We start from the raw sequence: 24576 nt of genomic DNA on the forward strand, positions 1-24576 counted from the left end.
TACCACAAGATATCAGAGGTTGTATTATATTATGACAAACAGGGAATAAAGAAAATATAGTCTTTAATACATGAGCTCTACTCGGTCATTTGAGCCAGTAAGGTGTAGTGGTTTGAGTGCTGGACTACAGGTAGAGACCAGGGTTCAAATCCCTGCTCCACCATGAAAACCCACTGGGTGACTTGGGTGGGTCAAATTTTCACTTTTTCAGAGGGAGGCAAAGGCAAACTCCCTCTGAACAAATCTTGCCAAGAAAACTTCAGGATAGGTTTGCCTTAGGCTTGCCATAATTCAGAAATGACTTGAAAGGTGCACAACAACAAAACAGCTGGATCATTTAAAAAGCCATGTTTGCAACAGCTGTATGTAGAATCTCAGACAACAGTTTGCACAAGCAGAGAAACCTCTCTGGCTCTGAAGTCACATTTCTCCTTAGACATCACTTTTTCAGAAAGGTTGCTTACAGATTAGGCATTTCATGGATTTTTACGTGGTTTCCAGAGTTTTTCCATTTTCAACCTGAAACTTTCTCAGTGGGAAGAATCCATCCCCTCTTTGTCTTTTTTAAAATGTATCCAAAAAATCCCATGAAAGAAATATGAAAGGAAGAATAATTGAACAATCTCTTTTGACTGGAACATTTTATTTGAAGTAACTTTATAGGGCAGACAGTGCTATTCCCCTAAAATGCCTATATTACCAAAAACAAAAAAACCTCAAAGTGAGGAAAAGACTAAATAGCCGAACAAGCTCTTTTGTTCTATTTGAACCAGAACCACAATCTTTGCTAAAATGACAGAGACAGAGATACATCCAGCCTTACAGGAGCAGTCTCCCATTCATGAGAGCCAGTGTGGTGTAAGGTTTGAGTTCTGGACTCTGACTCAGGAAAACCAGGATTCGATTCCCAGCTCAGCCATGAAACCCACTGGGCGGCCTTGGGCAAGTTGCATGCTCTCAGGGAAAGGCATCAGCAAATCTCCACTGAACAAATCTTGCCAAGAAAACCCCATGATAGGGTCTCCATAAGTCAGAAACAACTTGAAGGGACACAACAACAACAACAACTTCCATTCATATAGTGAGAATATCCCATCCTTTTCCTTCTCTACATACATCTCAGATCTGCAGACTTCCCTAATCGTCTGGAACAGATTTGGAGAAGGTGCCGGGGTAAAAGTCATTTGATCCACCAATGGAGTCCATTTCACCAGCAAAAGGGCACTGTTGAATACACAAAATACAACCAATTGCATTATAGTGATACAGCACAAACCCCTACAGTGCTATAATGTTACTTTACAGAACTGATGTTATAGCATTAGGTGGCACAACACTATACACCTATAATGCTAATTTGAGGAGAAAGCCCATTTCTGTGGTAAAATAGTAGTATTCATTCTTGCATGCCTTCAACTCATTTCCAATTTATGGTGACCCTAAGGTGAACCTGCCATGGGATTTTCTTGTCAGGATTTATTCAGAAGGCATGCAAGGCTGAGGCTGAGAGGGTGTGACTTGCCCTAGATCACACAGTGAGTTTCCATGGCTGCTTGGGAATTTGAACCCTGGTCTCGAGGTATAGTCCACCGCTAAAATCACTACACCATGCTGGCTTTGTGTCAAGATGGTAGTAAGTGGGGAAATTGCTTCTTTCATTGTATTACAGAGATATGGCATTATAACATTAAAATACCTTTCTTATTTCAACATGGTTTTTAAAATACGTTTCAATAATGTTACACTTTAAAAGTGGCCTAAGCTGAAAGAAGTTCTCGTGACAAAAAGGCCATACCCATATCAAAAATCGCCCCTTCTAGAAAGACAAGACAAGAAAAATATTAAGGACACTAGTGTGGCCAGAACATTGCAGGATGTATAAGAAGAATAATCATAGTATCTTCCTGTAGTGTGAAAAGTGAATCACATTTCTGCTTATAGCTTGCAGAGCAAAGCAACGATTTCTTTGTGCCAGAAGCCATCTGTCTGGAAGCACCCTTACAACAAAGAGTAGCACATCCATCAATGCTGTCATTCCTCCCCATTTGAACAGATGCCACACAACATATTTTTTTCAGGAAGTGTGAAATTTAGATGTAATTTGATTGCTGCTGTTATACAAATTACTAAAAACACAATAAAATATAATTTGGGAGGAAAATGAAGACAGATCAAAGAATGCTTTTCAGACTCAAAAACATGAAGAAAAAGCAAACCCTAGGGGGGAAGTAAGTGTGTGTGTGTGTGCATGCATGGGAGAAAGCTTTATTATTTATTTATTTATTCATTCATTCATTTATTTATTTACAAGGGATTATTTTAAGAAACTGTACTGCACTTAATGAACCAGCATGGTATAGCAGTCTGAATGTTGCACCAGGACACTAGGAGACTGGGGTTTGAATCTCGCTCGGCCAAGGAAACCCACTGGATGGGCCTGGGCAAGTCACATTCTCTCAGACTCAAAGGAAGACAAGGATAAACCCCCTCTGAACAAATTTTGTCAAGAAAACCCCTTAATAAGAACCCTTAGGGTCGCCATAAGTCAGAAATGACTTGAATGCAGACAACAATTGAAGTTACCAAAATCTACTGTTTACACTTATGTGCTATTTCTTACAGATGCCTTTTTGTATTTTGTTTTATGAAACCTGGCATTCATGCCTAAGGAGAAGTCCTATTGACAAGCAACAAGGGAGTTCACAGAAGGCAAGAAGGAGGCAACTTTGTGGGGCTGAGAAATGGATCAGTCAGCAAACAGACTTGGCAAGAATGATAGATGAATATTTGGGAAAGAAAACAAACTGCTTGAATAAATATACATATCTTGGCTAAGAAACGAATGAAGGGCATTATGACAAGAAACTAGAAATATTTGGCTAGTAAAAAAAAACTGGAAATAAATTATTTAATATGGCAGTATTGGTATTATTATAAAAAAATATGGCAAAGGGAAATGTAAAAAAGAAATTCCTGAATGTGAATAAAAAGATTCTCAGTCATGAAATCTAGTAACATATGGAAAGACATTCAAAAATATGTAAGCCTTCCTGTTTGTGGGTCATTTTTAAAAATGTTTAAAAACTGCAAAGATTTGGCATTTGGGGATATTTTTACACCAACAAAATGGAATACTGGTTCAAGGTGATTTTCAGGTAAACCAGTGCTGTCCACCTTTACTCTCTGGTTTACGTCTCTGATCTAACACTGATGTATCCAGTCATGGATGTATCCAGTCAGTGTTTTCCTCTGCCCAAGGTTTCTTTCTGGCCAACAGGTTTGTCCAGTAGGGGTACAGCCACCATATAATAATAGTAATTGTTATTGGCACAAAGTTATACAGTTTACCCTTTTTCAAAATTAAGCAAGGGTATGTGTGCCTTAATTCTTTTAATGATTTAAATCCAGTCAGTCCACTTCAGATTAGTCAAATGTAAGTGCTCTTTCTGAATATTCACTAGGTACTAAGGCCAGCCCAAGACATTTTGGTTCATTCATTCTCAGAAGTCAACATGAATCATGGGCCTAAATCCAACATGTGACTGGCACTCACTTCCTCCAGATTCCTTCCCTTCTGCACCACCTAAAAGCCAGCTTCCAGAGTTTCTCAGCTTTTCAGAGCCTGTTTTGGGGGTCATGGGGACAACAGTGGAGAGGAAGGAGTAAACCCTCCCATTCCTACTCAACTCTGCCATTCCCTCAGTAGAATTCCAGCACTACATCCTCATCCTCATCACTGTTGAATCTTACTTCAGCACCAGCAGGATCCGAGCATCCTCCTCCATTATAAGCAAGGATAACAGACAGGTTTATGGTCTGCAAGACACACACCTACGTCCTCCAAGAGAGAAAAATACTCTAGTGGCACAGGGGAAGTGGTGGATTACTTGCTGCTGTTGTCTTCAGTATTTGCTCGCTGAGACTGCAGCCTTACTTTACCTACTGGTTAGGCCAGGGCTGTAAGTGGCTTGAAAGATCACAAGTGATAGGAACAATACCTGTACCCTGGGTCACCTTTCTACAAGTGGGGACTGATGATTTCAGCTCAGTTAATTGAATTAACATGCCATGTTTATGTATTACAGATCATTATAGTATCCCATGAGTGACCAACTTTTGCCATCTGGAATGTTCATAAAAGGAACCAGCATGGCATAGTGGTTTGAGAATTGGACTACGATTCTGGAGATCAGGGTTCAGTTCCCAGCTTTGCCATGAAACCCCCTGGTCATGTCACATGCTCTCAACTTCAGGGGAAGGAAATGGCAAAGTTCCTCTGAACGAATCCTGCCAAGAAAACCCCATGAGTCTCAGGACTATCATAGGCCAGAAATGTCTTGAAGCCACACAATAACAACAGCAAAAGTTCATAAAATGCTTTGATAAAGAAGTGTGGGTTTTCTCAGATTCTTTGGATAATCAAGGCTGATATTCATAGTGTATGTCTCTGTCCAGTGGTGCACTTGCATATCTAACACCAGTGGTACTTTCCCTTCTCTCTCCCATTCCAGTCCTTCATGGCACCCAATAGCTCTTCCAGAGGGTTTCCCAGTCCTCCAGAGCAAGTTTTAACATGCACCAGAGGACTACGAGAGAGGAGAATTTGTCAACACTGGCAAAAGCCACAGAATCCCACAGAAGTGGACTATGGCTTCTATGGACAACAATTACTCTGCATGTGTAGAATCCAATGAAATGAAATTCTTTATGACGGTCAAAGACCAGCATCAATATAAGATATAACATAGGAAAATAAAATAATACACATAAAATAGGATTGCTTGAGATAAAAATCTGCCAACTAGAAATGTACATAATTAGTTTCTGTAACATTTAAGATAGCTTCAATTAAAATAAAATAAACCATTTATGGGCTTCTGCCCTTAAGAAATAATAAAAGTAGATTAGCGATATCAGATTTTTACCAGACATGCGGTACCAGACATGACACAATATTATGTATTTAACTTTGATGACATGAAGATATCTGAAGAACGTATAGGAAACTATTTTGTTTGAATCAGTCCTTCTACTTTAAAAATGGTTTATATCAAACAAACAAACAAAAACCAAATCAATACAATCAAAAAGAAGAATAAAAGGAAAAAAGGAGGGAGAAAACCTTCAGCAACACTATGACCATGCCACCCTGAACAAGTCTGATCTCAGAAGCTACAGAGGGTCTGGTCTAGTTAGTAATTGTATGGAAGAAATCCTTCTGCTGTTATCTCACCAGAACTTCTTGCCATCTTTTTGCCCTTCTCATCTGGATTCTACAGAAGTGCTTTATCCCAAGTCTAGTCAAACAAGAAACTAGGTTGGTAATAACCTGCCAAGAAATAGTCCTATAGAATGCTGCCTTCTCTTGAGTTTTGTACTCTGTGCAAACAGCAAAATGTTCTGTCTACAATGAGAGACATTTATCCTCTGGTCCCTTGCAACACAAGTTTAAATGCTTTAGGTTAAAAAAGGTGTGTGGATGGAACAAGGGTGTGTCCGCTTGGAAATGGGTGCAAACATACTTTTTCCCAGGCAGTAATATTCTCATTGACTTTTATCCTTTCTTGGTCACTATACCCAAGTAAGAGAGTTTCCAATCAGTAACTCTGTTGGTAAGTCTAATTATCTTTCTTCCCAAACCCACAGACACACTAATATCTAGCCTTTCTTCAACTTATTCATATCTCATTTTAAGTCTTTCCATCTTATACCATTTTATTCCAAATGCCATCCTCATAGTTTCCTACAGGAATAAGCAGAGTATTTTTGTATTCATTTACTCATGCTAAACATGCCATAAGCCAGGCAGCATGCAGTTCAATTAAAATTCCTCATCATCATAACAACATCAACATATTAACATAATCTTTGTGGTGTTGTTGGCAATAATAGCACAGCATAGTAAAATATACAGCCTGTACAGACAGGCCAAAATAAAGCTGCTTTGGGTCACTATGGAGGTATGCTGTTTAAATGCTGCATGCATCCTCAGAGGCCAGAAGCTGTGCCAAAGCCACAGCGCAGCTTTGGTGCAGCTTCTGGCCTCTTAAGATGTGTGTGTCAGCATACCTCCAAAGTGACCCAAAACAGCTTTATTTTGGCCTGTCTGTATGGACACATAATAAAAGCTATAACCACCATCAGATGCAAGGACTCCTCTTCTAGGTTTTCATTGGGCTCTTTCACAGAGAGGAGGCAAGCATCATTAAAACGTGATTAAACTGTGCTAATAGTGCAATTGGGGGGAATATTATCACATCCCCGCACACGTCTCCCGTTTGTGTCCCGTGCATAAACTGTAATTGACGCGTCACTGGGTAATAACAGGAGTTTCCGTTATTACCCAATGACGTATCCATTACAGTTTACACACAGGACATGAACGGGACAAGAGCGTGGAGGTGTGATAATCTTTCCCCCAATCGCACTATTAGCACAGTTTAATAACATTTTAATTATGCTTGCCTTCTGTGTGAAAATGTCCTACGTTTCAAGTAATGTTGCAAGGACAACTATATAAGCAGCAGACAAAATAAGTTCCAAAATCTATACTATATATTTACTGGGCCAAGCAAAAAACATCATGCTAGTTTTTGAAGCTTCAAAGGCTTCTTCATCGGACAGATATGTAAAATAGGATACAGGAGAAATAAAATGACAGTGTTTATCAAAAATCACAGTGCTTATCAGAAATGTATGTAGAAGAAAAGTGAGGTGCTCCACTTGAAGTTACAAATAAAGGTATTATGCAGAATCTGTTTTAAATAGGAATTCCAGCCTCCTCAGGAAATATCCAAGTACAAATCAAAGACAAATTACTTTCATGAGAAGGAAGGAGGACCACTTGTTTTCGTTTCCAATAACTAGACAATATTTTAGCTGTAGATGAGAGCACCATCTAGTGCTAATGTGTGTTTGTTGATCTGTAAACAAAATGCATTCACCATGTCACATGGACTTTTTGTTCATTACTTTAACACATTCTTTTTACTTCTCTAACAGAATATTCTTCAGACACAATAAGAATACACAGTTTCCACTGATGACAGAAAATAGTAGAAGTGATCCTAAACTCACTCTTGTTTTACAGGATTCACTTAAAATTTAATCTGTCCCCTACCCTTGACATTAAATCATATCAAATCTGCAAGGTTTGGGGAAAGTACATCCCCTGGAGTTAATGGCTGAACTGGAGACTTGCAATGCATACTAATTCATGTTGCTGTTGATGATGATGATGATGTTGTGTGCCTTCAAGTCATTTCTAATTTATGATAACCCTAAGGTTTTCTTGGCAAGACTCAGGGGTGTGTGTTGTTTTTGCTTCCCTCTGAGGCTGAGAGAGTTTGATTTGTGTAAGGTCACCTAGTGAGTTTCCATGGCTGAGTGGGGATTCGAACCCTAAACCCCAGAGCCATAGTCCAATGTTCAAACAACTATATCATGCTGGCAGTTCCATACCACTGTAACTGTTATTGCTGCTCTTATGAAAACCTGTGGTTTGATTTGGTAACTACACATCCCAGAATTCCATAGGATGGAGCCATCACAGTTAAAGTGGTATTAAAGAGACCAAGGTGCGTTACAGAGTACCCAAGAAGGGCGCTCTGCCGCTGCCACCAGTTGCTACGTCCGGGAACCGCAGTGGCCAAACCGCACAGCTCCCGGGTGCAACAAGAAAGAAGCATTGAAATGGCACTTCTTTCTGGGCTCCGTAAGTGGCACCACGACGCTAGTCACACACTTGTGGCGTTGCGTCCGCGACGTCAAAATAGCGGCCCCTTCTCAATCCTAACACGCCCCTTCCTAACCCTAGTACGCCCCTTCAGTGTGTCTGTAACGCGCCCAAGATAGCTCCTAAGGGCCCCTCATACCACACAATTATAGCATTTTATACCACTTTAACTGCCATGGCTCCATTCTATAGAATCCTAAGATAGAGACATTCATAAGTTATTTAGAATTGTCTGCCAGAAAGTTCTTATTTCTGTAACCCTGAAATAACAGTCACATGCAGAGTCAATGCATCTAAGAGTCTATAAACCCAAACTGAAGTTTGTGATTACCAGAGTAAGGATATTTACCTCTGTAGTCTGATGACTGGAAGACCAGAAAGTTGGCAGTTTGAGGCCCAAGTGCTACATGATGGGGTGAGCTCCAATCACTAGTCCCAGCTTCTGCCAACCTAGTAGTTTGAAAGTATACAAATGCAAGTAAATAGTAGGTAATAGCATTCAGTGTAGTCATGCTGGCCACATGACCACCGGAGCAGTCCTCGTAAAACGCTGGCTCTTCGGCTTAGAAACGGAGACAACACCATCCCCTACAGTCAGTTACAACTATATGTTTATGTCAAGGGACTACCTTTACTTTTTTAGTCAAAACTCAGAAACTTATGGTCATGAATAATAGTATTTTTTTAAAAGTAAAAATTAGAATAGGCCTGGGAAATTAGTGGCCTTTCATATATTGTTAGACTGTAAATCTCATCATTGCGCACCATTGGCTATGCTAGCTAGGCTTGATCAGAATCACAGTCCAACAAGATCTGGAGAGCCACACATTCTACCACTGCAGAATTACCAGGTCTTCTTACTAAAAGAGCAGGCCAAATAAAGAGAAATATACTGCTACAAGATAACAAATACAGAAATACAGAACTGAAAAAAAATACAAGTAGCAAACAAATATGCTCATAAATGTAAGGTACACATCTTAGCATATATGCAGAGGTTGCTACACAAGCCATCTGATGCCTCATTAAGTAAATGAACAGTATTATCACATTCAAGATCATGTGAACCAGCCCAAAGGCATGTCAAAAAAATATCACTGAGATACTCACCTTGTTGGTGGCTTGAATGCTAGTTCAGTTATCATATGTTATAAACAAGGTGGAAGGACTCTTATTCCCAGGAGTAGCTATTTGTTTCTATGCAGAATTTAAATCTACACACACATAATTGTAGCTCACATATTGGCTGTGATGGAAAGACCATACCAGTCTCTTAGTCCAGTAATGGAACAGGTCAGGACCTGCCCATCGTATCTCAGAAGATGATGTAAAAACAACTCTAGAAAGTTAACTATCAAATTAATCTCTAAATGTCTTTACTAAACAGTGAACAGTAAAACTAAGCCAGATGAAATGAGATATTAACTCACACAGTTAATGCACAAGTGTTTCCTTCATCATGATTAAGGATAATGTTGTGAGTACACAGCAATCAAGGCCACCTCCTGCCAATAGGGGGTGCAGTGATGTGAACCACACTGTGTGACACCCCAGAGGAGGGTGACCCCTGGTGAGGTAGCCATACAGGACTCAGAAGACCAAGGAGACGGCTGAGAGGGCCAAGCATACCCCCTCACGTCACGGCTGCAGTACCATTCTACGTGCTGTGACAGAGAAATGGGGGGAGTTCTCCTTTTGGTCCTGGCCCCAGAAGCCCTGACCCCCAGAAGCCCTCACTGGGTGACACCCCAGGCAGGAATGTCACTGCCTCATACATTGTGATGCTTGAAGTAGAACTAGAAGATAGTGCATAGACAGTGGAGTTTATCACATGCATGTTAATTCAGCTTACCTTTATTTGGTTTAAAATTTAATTCGGGTGGCATCCAGATGTTATCAGATGGTATTTACCACAGAATTTGCCACCCAAATAAAGCCCAGATCCACCCCACTTCCAGAGCCACTCCTTGCAGCTCTTTTTGGATCCGAGAGTTTTCCAAATTAAGAAAATGGCCACCGGAGTGGCTCTGAAAGTGGGGATGGACTGTATTCAGGCAGCAAATTCAGTGGTAAAAACTGTCTGATAACATCCGGATGCCGCCCAAACTAAATGTTAAACTGGATAGAGGTAAGCTGAATTAACATGCCTGTGATAAGCTTCCAAATCACACAAGCCCCATTCTCAACACTATTGTGTTAGTAAAAGTAGATTGATGGATATCGGTGTAGGAGCCCTTGGTATTTCATGTCTCTTCAGTGGCACTAATGGCGCTGTTTCAGTCATCAACGGTCCCTCGGTTCTCTTCCAGGCTCCACCTTGGCCCAATTTCCTTGCCCTATTGCCCTACCCAGCATGCTTTTTGTGTTTTTTTATTTTAATTTTTACAATCAGCCCTCCATATCCACAGATTTTTTTAACCATGAATTCAAGCATCTACAGCTTGAAAATATTTTTAAAATATATAAATTCCCAAAAGCAAACCTTGGTTTTGCCATTTTATATAAAGGACACAATTTTACTATACCATTGTATATAATGGGACTTAAGCATCCACGGATTTTGATACCCACGGGGGGGGGGGGGGGGTCCTGGAACCAAACCCCAGTGGATACCAAGGCCCCATTATATTTTTAGTGGTAATGCACTTTAGCAATTATGGCAAAGCAATTTAGTGAAACAACAAAAAAAGAAAAGGAAAGAAAGTGTGTGTGTGGGGGGGGGGGGATAAAACTTGCCTGTTTGGGGATAGCAAGGGGTAGAGGAGGAAACTGGCATCATGTGACTGCCCAATCTTGGGACTACAGCTGGAAAATTTTATCACACCAGAGGATAATGCCACAGCAGTGTGATTGGGCGCATATATCCCCTTCAATGGCAAGGGACTCCCTAACCACACTTTGGAGGCACAGCAGCAACGATGTGGGGGCAGCATCACATGATAAGTATCACCAAAAGTGCTCTTATCCAGCTTTAATTCTGATTTTAAAGGCTTGTGTGGTAAAGAAACAAGCCCAGCCAGTTTATTTGGATAAACTGAAATAGAAAATCCCACCAACATGTCTCTCCATCTGTGGCAATGATGATACAGTACAGTAATAAATTAATAACTAACAATTTGCTGTTTCATGACTCCCCAGAATTGCTGCATGAATCAGCTGTCTCGCCATGCTTACTGATACCTGGAAGGCAATTTTACTTTATCAAATGACACAAGATTCCAAAATAAATGTAAAATAAGCAACTAACAATTACTATAAGCTGCTTACTTGCTGCTGCTGCTTTGGTTGCTGCTCCTCCTCCTCTTTCTTCAAGAGCCTAGAATGAAGAAGAAATCAGTGGAGATAGCTTTGGTCTTTCATCTCAGTTTTGCTAACCATTTTTAACTGGGCAGTCTTATTGTTGCATGTTTGTCAAGACATTTCTTGGTGCTTATAGATGAAGCTTTCATCTCACTATCACCTTGCCTCCAACAAGGAATTTTACAAGAGGTCCAGATGTCACTGTCTCCCTTTTGTAAACATCCTCTGTCCTGGTTTTCACATCCCTTCTTACACAACAAAAGTCCTCTAGGGAAGGGAAAATGGAATAGGTACACAATGCCTTTTGATGGGGAGTGTTTGCAGCTATTTGTCTGGAAGCACATTAAGTGTGACTATAGCTTTTTGGAGAAGAGAAAAAAGAACAGAGTTGTCATAATTTTAATTATTTGTTTTCCATATGGAGCATGCTCCATATATGATACTCATAAGCTGTGCCAAAACCAGGCTCCAGTCCTAAGGACTGGAACGTAGCTTTGGTGCAGCTTCTGGACTCTTAGGATGCATGCATCATTTAAACAGCAATACCTCCAAAGTGACCCGAAGCAGCTTTATTTTGGTCTATCTGTATGGGCCCTGTGTCTGTCTGTCTGAAAGGATGGCTGTGTGTTGTATCTGAGAATTAATGTGTATACACATTCAAAGTGCATGCATATGTGTTATATGGTATCTAAACATCCATCTGTGTGCATGCAACTGTATATATGACAGTATATGGTGATCCTGCCCACTATTGCCTTGACCATGTGTACATTTTGGGGGGCACCCACCTTGGGCCTGCTGACTACAGAGGTTAATAAGAAGGGAATGCAGCCCTCAGCCCAGAAAAAATTTCACACTCCCACTAACAACTATAAGGAAAAGCAAATAAAAATAAGAGCAAGATTTCATAACTTATTAAAAATCACTAATGCTTTCTTCATGAACCAAATCATGCATGTTAAATCCCACCTCGGGTGGGATTCTGAATAATTATTTTCAAATAGCTCATGTCTCTTGAAATGAAATCATTTGTATTGACTTAAAATTCTTGGTTGAGGTATTCAGTAGGGATTGAAATCTGAAACAGTTCAAGCCTGCAAAATGATTGACAGTAGCAGGGGTATGTGTCTTTAATATGGAACAAAACTACCAGTATATGCATGTGGCCTTGCCTTTGGTCAAAGCAGCAGATATGAGTATTTAGTTTAACACATTGGTGTCGCTGCTTTCAAAGATGCCCCATCTGTCTCTGAAATAGTTACCTCCCATCTTTCTGTCAGGAAAATGTGTAAATACTTAAATACTTTCAAGACCCGTTATTTCATTGGAGTGGATAGTTCCTAATCGGTGCAGATTACAACCTTCTAATGATAAACCCTTCTGTATTTAGGCTGGTCATGAGATGGCAGACGATCAGCCTATTACTGGATCTATACTCAAAGACTTTCCAGCTTGGTAGACTTTGCCAGTGCTTGTGCTCCACTACCATAACCTTTAAGAACATGGAGTCACCTATAAGGGTCATCTTTTCCACAACAAGGCAGCAGAGAACATGCAACTATTACTAAATTTAAAAAAGAAAAAGACACTCATGGTTTAGCTGGGGAAAGTTCTGAATCTGCAGCTCAGCAGATCTCCCTCACTGTTTTCATGGAAGAACAAGTAGAAGATTAGTGGTGAAAAGAACAAGATGCATATTAAAATAACTGGCCACGTCTTCATTTCCCAGAATCCCCTAAAACTATGAGTAATCGTTACTGCATTAGGTAGTGGATCGCTCCAAACCGCTTCCATCCATTGCACAGTTCCTTTGGAGAAGCAGATACCTGTGAAGAAGAATAAGGATTCCATGTAAAGAAATGGTCCAATCTGATATTTTTTAGGTCTACTTGCAAAAAAATAAATTAAAAAAATCAGTGATAGTTGATAGAACCTCAGCTGGAGCAATTTAATGCCCCAGTTAATTATTGACCTGAGCACCAACCTAGCTATCCTAATGTGTATTTCTATCTGGCTGCTCACAACTTTGTCACTTCACATGGCACCACTGTCCATTCTAATTTACTTCCTTTCCCTATATGTAAACACTGACCTATTCACAGTTCTTCTCTGTTATCTCTTCCTTGTATATTCCTATCTTGTGAAGGAAGAAAATTAGACACACCACAGACAGAGATTTCTGTCACAGTGTACCTAGTTAATTTGGCTTTGCAGTGGCTGGAGGCCAAAAGTGTTACTAACAGTCATTTCCCTCCTACTTGATTCCCATAAGATCTTATTGTCCCTGTGCATCTTCAGGAGTTTCTTTTCTTCATTCATTGCCCCTGGAGCAAGGCAGGAATTCCAGAAGTGCCAAACACATAATGCGATTTCCTAGGCAAGTCTAGAATGTCTAATTCAAGGTTTGTAAGAAAACGCTGTAATAGGTTCGCCATAGGGTCACCATATGTCAGAAATGACTTTAAGGCACATAACAACAACAATTTCCAGAGGAAGACGAGGAAAGAGGTAACTCCTCAGCCTTCAGTCTACTCACTTCTTCATCTCCCATTATAGCAATGTTTGTTGATGGCTAACTGGAGAGAGCAAGGATTGTCATTCACTTAAGTCCAACCCTTCACTGTCTCATCTCAAATACTGAAAGTTCACACTTACACATCACTGGGTTCTTGGCCTTAAATGAAAAGAACCAACTAAAGCAGGGTAAAAGTAATGAACTGAGCCTTTCTGCACTCAAGCAGGATACCAGTCAATGAAGGTATGGGGCTGCTGTGTCAATTTATATATAGTATTCCAGCTCTCATAAAAACATAAGAAGATCTGACCAAGACCTAACTACTCCAACATTATGTTTCCCATGATAGCCAACAAGAAAGCTCATGGAAACCCCAGAAACAATAGCTCTCCCCCACTCACTTATTGTTCCCTAGTAACTGGTATTGAGAAACATGCTATTTTGGACCCTGGAAGTAGCATATAGCCAGTTCCAGCTAAAAGTCCCACATGACATAATAGCCACAGATCTTCTTGACCAAGGAACTCAGGAGGATAGGGTTACCATATTTCAAAAAGAAACACATTTACTGACTGACTACTTAAAACCACAGATCACTATGGTCCACAACACACTTCAGAAATAATCTAGCTTCAGACTTCTTTAACTACCCTCACTAAGACATTCTGGGAACTGTAGCCTCCTCTGTCAGAGAGCTCTGGTGCCACAATCAACTACAGTTCCCAGGACTCCCTAGCACCGAGACAGGGCAGTTAAAGCGGTCTCAAACTGGATTATTTCTGAAGTGTGTTTTGGACCTCAGATGACTCTCACTTTAAATACCCTTACTATATAAACTGTGCTGATTGCTACTAGATATAACCATCATTGTGTTTCAATAACACCAATTTTAATTGATTTTAGTCATATTTACATTATACCAACAATTGCTCTGCCTCTCTCAGCAATATTCCAGCACAACTGGGGATTATGGGTCCATCCCTCACACCTGCTCATCCACTACTCTAGCACTGCAGTTCCCACAACAACCCTGGTAAGATAGCAGCAGGGGAAATGTCAAGGGAACTAAAAAGAAGAGCAGTGGATGGCTGAAGGAACAATACACCTGAGAAGGGAAAAAGGAGGGGGTGAGACAAACATCCAGGTAGTGTGGAGGAGAAGGAAGAAACCCACAACCACTCCAAAGTGGACTGTAGCTCCTTCCTTGCCAGATATGCTATTGCTGCCATTCTCCTTTCCTCCTGCTGCCTTTCTCCATGCCTCTCATCATCACAAACTATAATCTTGGCCATCCAAGGATATTCTCTATATGACACTTTCATAGATCCATAGATTCACAATAATTAAACTTACAAAGGTTGCTTGCTTCTGAATTCCAGAAGTGGAAGGGAGCTCATATGAATACCTGAGTAAGCCCTCTGGACAGAAATTTTAGCATTGAAAAAGAGGATATGTTCAGGAAAGAAGAAGCTATAGTAACCCTATGAGAAGGTCAGTCAATGGTTATAAGAACTCTCAGTCTTGTGGACATTTTCAGTTTAGGCAACTTGGTGCCAGGGCAGCTCACAAGACTGTTATTCTGTGTGTTCCTCTGTGGCTCTCCGATCACTTGTCCATAATCTATAGCACACTGTTGACATGCTTATCTCTAGGATCTTTGCCCGCTTTGTGCCTTTGCACCTGATAGGATAGGATAGGATAGGATAGGATAGGACTTAGAGGTGAGTTCCACAGAAGTTAAAATACCTTTTTTTTTTAATTTAAGGAAGCTTTTGGTCCTTGATAGCCTCATTCATACTACATAATAAACTGGTTTTCAAACCAGTTTAAACCACTTTAAAGTGTCCTTGTTCACAGTGATGCCAAATTTCTCTGACACGGTTTGCTGGGGGGGGGGCAGCATTAAACCCGGTTACACCAGTTTTTCCAAATCCAAGGCATTTAGCACATCTTTTTAAATGATTTGGTTCAACGCAAGTGCAAACGCGTTACCGATTGGATTTAATTCCCTGTGATGTGATCATCCCTGTGACATCGCACATGGAGACTCCATTTTGAATTGATCCAATTGTTAATGTGAAGTGGGTTAAATTGAAACGGGCCAGTTCGATCGCAGCAACCAATAGTCTGAACATGTATTCGGTGTCAAATTGCTCCATCGACTCAAAATGATCCACCACAAAAATCCATTTATTATGTAGTGTGAATGAGGCCAATATGTCACAGCAGATGGAGCTTTTAATGGGGGGTGGGTTCTATTTTACTACATTTTTAAAACTGCTTTTAGTCTGTATTTTTAACTCGTGTTTTAAATAGAAGTTTGATTAGCTATGTTTTAACATTTGTGCTAAAAGCTATTCAGTAGTATTGTGTTTTTAAAAGGTTCTCTGCAGCCTTGGACCCCATACTGGGAAAAAGGCAGTGTATAGATTAAATAAATAAAGGGTCAAGTACATTGTCTTCTTCACAAAGTAGGTGGTTATTCTGGATGTACAGATTCTGTGTCCATCATGGGAAGCTGTCTCATGCCAGTTCAAACCATTCACTAGGGTTTCAATGAAGAATCTTTCTCAGCCCTACCTAGAGCAGCTGAGGATTGAATTGGGACTTTCTCGGTGGAAAGCACGTATTCTCCCACTGCATTTACATCCTTCACCAACTTGGTATTTCTACAAATGTGGAAATTAGTATTTGGCAATGATCTGAACTCGAAAGAAATCTCATGAGAAATCTGCGTAAAGATTTAATCCACTTACCTCTTTAAACAGGAACAGTTGAGAAATCCCTGAAGCTGAAGAAACACACTGTTGCTATAAAAGCAGTCATGATGGTCCTGACATATGAGGCATCTATTATAATTCAGTGTTGGAGAGGGAGAAATGAGTGGTTTGGGAAAGGCCAGGGGCATGTCAGTGCATGCAGCCACATGGACCACAGTGCTCCACTTTTCTACCTTCCCAAAACTCTTCACCTCTAGAAGGGTTTTGAAGGTTTATGAAGCTACTTTTTACTATACCACACTGGATGTGGACTTACATCAAATTGCTCTTCCCAGGTAACATCGAGCTACCATTGAGCTGAGGCTAGTTGAGACTAGCAATTGGATAATTAAAACTACAGTTTTAATTACAAGTCAATGTGTGAGATGAAGGAAGCACATGGCAAGGGACAACAATTATTTAGCCAAGGGAAACATAACTCGTGTTCATCAGACCTTAATATGTTCAGTCCGGTAATGAAGGGCTGAAGAATTCTTTCTACTACTCTTTTATATGTGCTTTCAAGTTGTCTGTTGACTTATGGTGACCCCATGAATTCTGTTGGTTTTTCTTAGGCAAGAAGTGCTCAGAGGTGGCTTTCCCAGTTCCTTCCTCTGAAATTTAGTTTCTAGTACCTCATATTGGTTGGTGGTCTCACATCCAAGTACTAACCAGAGCTGGCCCTGCTTACCTTCCAAGATCAGACAGGATCTGGTACCTGTTATTTAGGCATTATTCTGCTGCCTTTACCTTCCTCCAAAATTCTTACTACTGATATCCATCAGTGTGCTTAGATTAGGTTATAGGAAAGCATCCCAGAGGGCTGTGATGAAAATCCTCTATACTGTTCTGCCTCGCACTGAAACCAATTCAGCTCTCTCTTTCTTGGTTCCATTCGGAATCTGTCTCAAAAGAAAACATATCAGGCAGGTTAATCTTGATCTACTATAATTTGCTTATCTGTTTGTTAAATCATTTATATCTCATCTTTCTTCCAATGAGCTTACCTCAAATTAACATACCTCGCTCTCCTCCTCCACTCTGTTATCCTCACAACAATCCTGTGATGTTGCTGAGAGACAGTAACTGCCTTAAGATCACCCAACAGGTTTCTCCACTCAATAGGGACCTGAACCTGGACCTCCCAATTTCCAGTCCAATAGACTAGACATTGGACTGATATGCATAGTTACACTTACCTTAGCACAGCAGGATCACTACCACAAACCAGCTAAATAATGCAGGCTATAGTGGGCCGTATGCCATCTGACGCAAAACCTCACACATATGCACACTACAGTCTATGGGCACAGGCCTGTCCAGATTTCAGGATCTATATAAATCACATATTTAATGTATACATCTGCAATACTTAGTAAATTATTAACTACAATTTATATATAATAAATAAATCTTTAATTTTTCCCTTGTTTATGTACATTTCTGTCTTGCTTATTCTGTCTATATTTGTCTCTGTGTGCAAATTTGAAAAGAATATATTTTTACTAAAATAAAAACATAAAGGCAAACCAATAAGCAAATAATTATTTTAATCCATCTGAAATAGGGGCTGCATCTGTACTACAGAAATAATACAGTTTGACACCTCTTTAACTGTCAATGCTCTGTCCTATGGAATCCTGGGAGTTTTAGTTTGTTGTGGCACCAGACAGCTCTGGCAGGAAAGAGTAAAAATCTCACAAAACTACAGTTCCCAGAATCCCTTAGCATTGAGCCAGGGCAGTTAAAGCAGAGTCAAACTGCGTTAATTCTGCAGTGCAGAGGCATCCAGAAAAAGAATGAGCAGTGTTAAGATGAAGAAATATTAGATTAGAGTGGTTAGGAAGCAAGGTAATAGTAATGCATAGTGGAGCAGAACCAAAACAGGAAACAAGCTCACCTTGAGCAGACAGTGCCAAAACTGAAGGCAAAGTTAGGTAAACTGGAAAATGCTGAGATCAGTGTTTTCTCAGCAAATATTCTTTGAGTAAAACACACAGCTTTCTTACTGTTTTATTTGTCTGAACTATTCCTTTGGCTTTTATTTGATTTATATTACATTGGTGATTGATTTTATGAGGCAGTTTAATAGACATTCATAAAAGAAAGAAAGCAGCCTCAGATTAAGACTGTGCTGTGATCTACCTTTGTGATAGACAGAGAAATTGTTACATGGTGCTTTTTAAGTATATTGTTCTGGTTACTAGAAAAGGAATCTAGTAACTCCTACCAAATCTTCAAACTGTTTCCTAAATCCCTTATTCCTGGTCCTGTCCAAATGGTAGAATCCAAGGAAATAATACAAGCATTATGAGAAAGCAAGTCAAGCATCCTCTTTTCTAGGAAGCGTGACTGGAACTCATGTCCTCCTTGTGGACTTCCCATCGGCTGCAGTGTGAAAGAATGCTGCACTAGATAGGCCTTTGGCCTAATCCAGCATGTAAAGTGGGCACTCAGCACTATTCTAGAATGAGACCATTATAAAAAATAATGATTGCTTACAAGGCTGTGTCCCCCAGTTGTAACTGCCCTGGCATCATAAGCAATGGTTTATGGAGCAAGGAATTAATGTCAGGCCAGCATACTCCTTTTACACTGTAAACAGTGCTTCCATCCTGGCTTAAGTAATGCACTTTCTCATTACATCCTGGATAGCAATTTGTGGATTAATGTATGTTAACAAACCAGGATATGAAGCCACCATTTGATTCTAGTTTAGATGTTAGCCAACATACTAAGCTGCAATTTCACATAAAACACTGAAACCAGAGCATAAGAAAATGCACAAAGGCAGAATGTGCAAACCCAGCATTTGTCCCAGACGCCATAAAACTATGATTTATAAAACCAGGGTCATTACATCAAAACCAGCCCTTCAGAAACATCTCAAATTAATCCACACAAATGAATGAATACAGTTAGGACAGGTTATCTCATCTGTACTGTTTATGGGTGTTGTAAGGCAGTGAACACACTTAAAGGGATGATGTTACTCTTAATCCATCTTTTGAAAGTGCTTAAGTACAGTTGGTACTCAAGTCTATCCATTAGACATGCAGGACCCATGCCTAGGCCCATCAACTATAAAGAATGTCAATCAACTTGATAGTGGCCAAAGACACTGCCATAGGTTTGGAGGGAGTGGTAAAGGTGAAGGGCTAGGTCATTGCTGGTATAGAAAGGAAATACTCCATGGTTTAGGGCTAGTCCTTTGCAAAATGATATTTAGGCTGATAGGTTCTCTAAGGTCTCCACCTGGAAATTGCCTCAAAACAAATATACTGTAGGTATGATTTAAGGCAGGGCGGCTGCAGAACTAGTAAATCTCCATTGTGGTTTCAACATCTGCCAAGTTGTGCATGAAGAAGGGTGGGGAAAGTTAGCAGGATAGCAGATAAACTAGAAATATAAATAACTCCAGAAGAGACACTCAGAGGTGCAAATACACCCAAAAGAACTGCAAAGAGCACAATGCACAGTCAGTATTTGTGAGATGTCAGAAGTGTGGGTGTCTCCGGCTTTGAGGGATCCCAGCCACAAAGCTTTTCTCAATTGCCAGTTCACTGGATAATGTGGGAGGTTACTTTTCTGCACATGCCAGATTCTTCAATGCAAAGAAGAAAACAGTCCTGTACCTTTGCATTGTCAACTCCATTTTAAAGTTTTGAACTACTTCTTGTAGTTACTGCTGGTACCATTCTTGAAAGTATATCTTGAAAATTTGCAGAATACATATTACACACACTTTACATAGAACTAATCTAATAAAGAATATTTGAGCTCTCATATGAACTGCAAGCCATGAAGACTCAAGTTTAAATCTTACCTTGCTCATGACCTTATTTGTGGACCTTACACAAACCATTATTTCACAGTCTTTCCATCTGCGCTATGGGCAATCCTGAAAGCATTAAATCCCATCTGATTTTCAAAGTGAAGCAGGGCCAGGCCTGGTTAGTGCTCGAAAGGGAGACTGCCAAGGAATATCAGGTGCTGTAGGCTATATTTCAGAGGAAGGCAATGCCAAACCACCAGTATTTGTTGCCCAAGAAAACACTATGGAATTTATGAGATTGTCATAAATTGACAGGAGAGTTGAAGGTATGTGCACATGCATGCACACATGCAACGCCTGCAATTAAGAATCATTAAGCTACAAAAAGCATAGAAACTGGATCAATCCCTTCCTCTAAAAAAGTGTGTGTGATGCATCTAATGTGCCCTGTCTGGCTCTGAGGAAAACTGAACTCCTTACCTACTCACAAAGAAGCTAAGTGTGAGAAGATTGTGTTCAAAGATATGGACAAAGTCCTGTCCCTACGCACTGCACCCACCAAATTTAAACATGTACAGGTCTTTTAACATTTCGATTTAAACTTGGTAATCCCAACAGATGGCTTGATTGTTAATCTCTTCTAATTACCTGCTGCCCTTCTGGCAATATATTGATTATCATAATCAGATGAGACAGATTCAATAAAGAAAGCCACAACCTTGACACTGCAAGACTGAAGCAGGGATGTTGATGACCAGGGATTTAAAGGTCTTTCATTCATAGGTTCACTGTACATTGAAGCCAACTTGACAGTAAACAACAACAAAAGCTCCTCTAAAATTAGTGTGGCTAGATCATAATACTGATGCAATGAATTTGTCTATGGAGCTGATTTTGGAGGGGATTTTCTTTTTTTGAGTTCATAGGCAAAGGCTGACTTTAAAGCTTCCAATATTCTTCCATATCAGTCTGCATGAGTCAGTTAATTCTTTTGCAGGAGCACAAGGTGATAATTTGGGGGAGTCTGGAGGGGCTGAGGGCTGCAAAAACAGCTTTGGGGCTGCACATGGCCTGAGGACCATACTTTTCCCACTCTTGATGCAGTTAGTCTCCTATGCCTGTAAATATTTTTACATGGATATAGAAAGATACTTCTTTGTATGCATTGTGCCCACACTTTCTGTAGTTAGGACAGAAAATAGTAAGGTCAATGGTGCTTCCTGCAGCTACTGTATCAGAGCTGCTGTCATGAAGAAGCTCAGAATAAATTTAAGAGCCATCCTAGTTTCATTCACAATACCATGCCATATGGTGCCCATATAAACGAGGATTAATTCAGGAGCTGAATTCCCTGTAATATGATTATGGTATATAAATAGCCTAGCCAGAGAGCTAGAGCAGCACCTAATGATTCATTTTGCACAGTCACAGGAAGCAAATCTTGGACAGCTTGTCCCAGCAAGTATAACGGTCTTTGTCTAACCAAAGGAGCTCCAAAGCATATCCACGCTCTTCCATGGTCAATACGTTTGTAATAACCTCTAATTAGGACCCTGCAATGTAGTTAAAGGGGTTCTTTAGGTTTGAGGAGAGGGAAAACATGCCTGCTCCAAGCTTGAGAATTAAAGAAAGCCCATGTGAATATGAACATTAATTTCTATGAATATATCATACAGTCGGCCCTCCTTATCCACGGATTTTTTATCCACAGATTCAAGCATCCAAGGCTTGAAAACATTCCAAAAAAGTATTAATTTCAAATAGCAAACCTTGATTTTTCCTTTTTATATAAGGAACACCATTTTGCTCTGCCATTACATTTAATGGGACTTGAGTATCCACGGATTTTGTTATCCACAGGGGTTCCTGGTACCAAATCCCAGTGGATAACGAAGTCCCACTGTATTTATTTTTAATTACCCCACCATCTCCCTCCATAGCAGTCAATAAATTGAAACAAAATAAGTAAACAATAACCCAGGGCAAATGAGCCAAAATTCAGGACTATTTAGTCTCATTTATCTCAAAGAAAAAACCTAAAATGCACACCTATGCAGGGCTGGCTGGCAATTCTGCCACTGTGAGAGCTGCAATTCCACCCTAGATTTCCCACCACTCCTCCTGAAGTCATTTTGAGATGAACAAGAACTGTGCCAGTATTGACTCAGACTGTTGCCACACTGCAGAAATAAGGCCATGTGACACCACTTTAATGTCCATGGCTCAATGCTATGGAATTTGTAGTATGGTGGGGCACTAGCTCTCTCTGATAGGGAACGCTAAATATCTCACAAAACTAAAAATCCCAGAATTCCCAGGGGAGCCAGTGTGGTGTAGTGATTTGAGTACTGGACTATGACTCTGGAGACCAGGGTGCACAAATTTGCTCCAGCATTCTTGTATATATGAATCTCGTCTGCCCACCCCGCTATTATTCTCCTCCACTAACAAAAGGGAAATCAAAAGCATGTTCAGCTGAATGAAACCAAAAATCTACTCCTGCTTAATAAATCTGATTGCTTCATGGGTTGCTCACTATGGTGAGGACTTGAAGCACACTCAGCGAGACCAAGGTAGAGTCCTTTCCCTCTCTTCTGCCAGACCTTCACATTCAATCTTCAAAGGTCAAGAGTGAGGGAAAGGAGCAGAAATGGACATGACAAAACAGACCAGGGTACATAGTTTGTGCCCCTAATGCTCTGTTTGGATGACTAAAGTGTGTTTGTGTGCGAGAAACTACTAAGAGTTGCAGGCAAACGTATAAAATCTACTTTACCTAGATCCTAAACAAATAACTTCTCCTTTAACTGTGCAAATTATATGCAGATAAAAGGAAATAAATACTGTAGTAGTGGTTCTCTAGATTAAAGCACATGTGCCTGAGTGCTGAAGTGGCTTACTTTCTCTTTTATGTAGTGTAACTTATCTTGGAGTGTAGTTAATCATCAAAGAGAGAAATTCATTTTGAAGGCCCTTTTGCCATTCAACCTTGTATTTTCTAAGCCTCATGAGCTCATTTGAGTCCCTAACATCATTCATGATGACTGATAAGAAACAGCACCATTTTTCTTACACCTGCTATAATATTAAGCCAAGGAAGAGGTTTTGATCTCAGTTGCCTTAGGAAAAAGAGAGAGAAAGGTTTTCCTCAGAAAATGTAGCTTTGGTTTTAAATTAATAATGTTGTGACTGAATAACTGAGCTCATTAATATACTTTGATGTTTGAGAAAATTCAGATGATGCTAGATAGACGACCCCTTGGGGCTGAATCCACAAAGTGCTTGGACCTTTTATAATAGGGACATATAATTCTAAAGACAATATATCTTATTTTTACATCATCCTGACATCTGAAAATGCTAGTGAGCAAAACCTTTCCATAAAGATCTCCAAAAACATTGCAAAACCCATTTCTCCAGAAACATTACAAAACTCATTTCATTGCAAAGAGTTGTAGAACCTGAAGTGAGAGTCCCAGTCATCAGAAGAGGTACCCAAGACTGCCACAGGATCCAGCAGATGAGACCTTCACTATACAGGTATAACAGATGGGGTCCATATTAACTGCCATGACTGCTTCCTATCAAAATCGTAGGAGTTGTAGTTTGCTATAATTCAGATGGATGGACAAAAGCTCTCTAGCAAAGGGTTCAATGGACCACAACCAAACATAGAGCCTGTACAGACAGGCCAAAATAAAGCTGCTTTGGGTTACTTTGGAGGTATGCTGTTTAAATGATGCATGTGTCCTAAGAAACTGGAAGCCACGTCAAAGCCACACTCCAGTCCTAAGGACTGGAGCGTAGCTTTGGCACAGCTTCTGGGCTCTTAGGATGCATGCATCATTTAAACAGCATACCTCCAAAGTAACCTGAAGCAGCTTTGTTTTGGCTGTCTGTACGGGGCCTATGACTCCTAGGATTCCATAGGACAGAACCACAGCAGTTAAAGAGCTGGAATCTTGTAATTCAAATACGCTCGGGAGAAACGAGAACTTCATGGGCAGAATCATAAATTCTCAATGTGTGAATTTATGAGGAGTCTCAATGGTCTCACTGAGGAGGCTGGGAAGGAGTTATGCAAAGTGAGACAGATGAGAAAAAGGGTATACTTAATCGGTATAAGAGAATGTTAGGACAGGAGGAGTAGAAAAACTTTAAAAAGTTATCTATAAAAAGTAATTAATTCATGTTACTAGTATTTAAAGAGTGATGCATTGCCATTTTCCATTCATTTTTTTTAAAAAAATACAGTAATTTATGTTATTCCTTGTGTTGCTTCTTACTTTTTCATTACTTTTTCTTGCTTTAAAAACAAAAATAACCATACGAGTAGGAAGAGAATGGCAAAAAAGCTGAAAAATATCTGTCATAATTTCTCTAAACTTGAAAAAACTATTACAGAATTTCTTTTTAAAATGCTAAAAAATACCCTCTAAATATATATTTTTAAAGGACAGGCATACCTCAGTCAACAAAATCTTTGACAAAA

Source organism: Sceloporus occidentalis, unplaced genomic scaffold (assembly GCF_023333645.1).
Source record: "Sceloporus occidentalis isolate IW3139 unplaced genomic scaffold, rSceOcc1.0.p SCAF_5, whole genome shotgun sequence".
Lineage (NCBI taxonomy): Eukaryota > Metazoa > Chordata > Lepidosauria > Squamata > Phrynosomatidae > Sceloporus > Sceloporus occidentalis.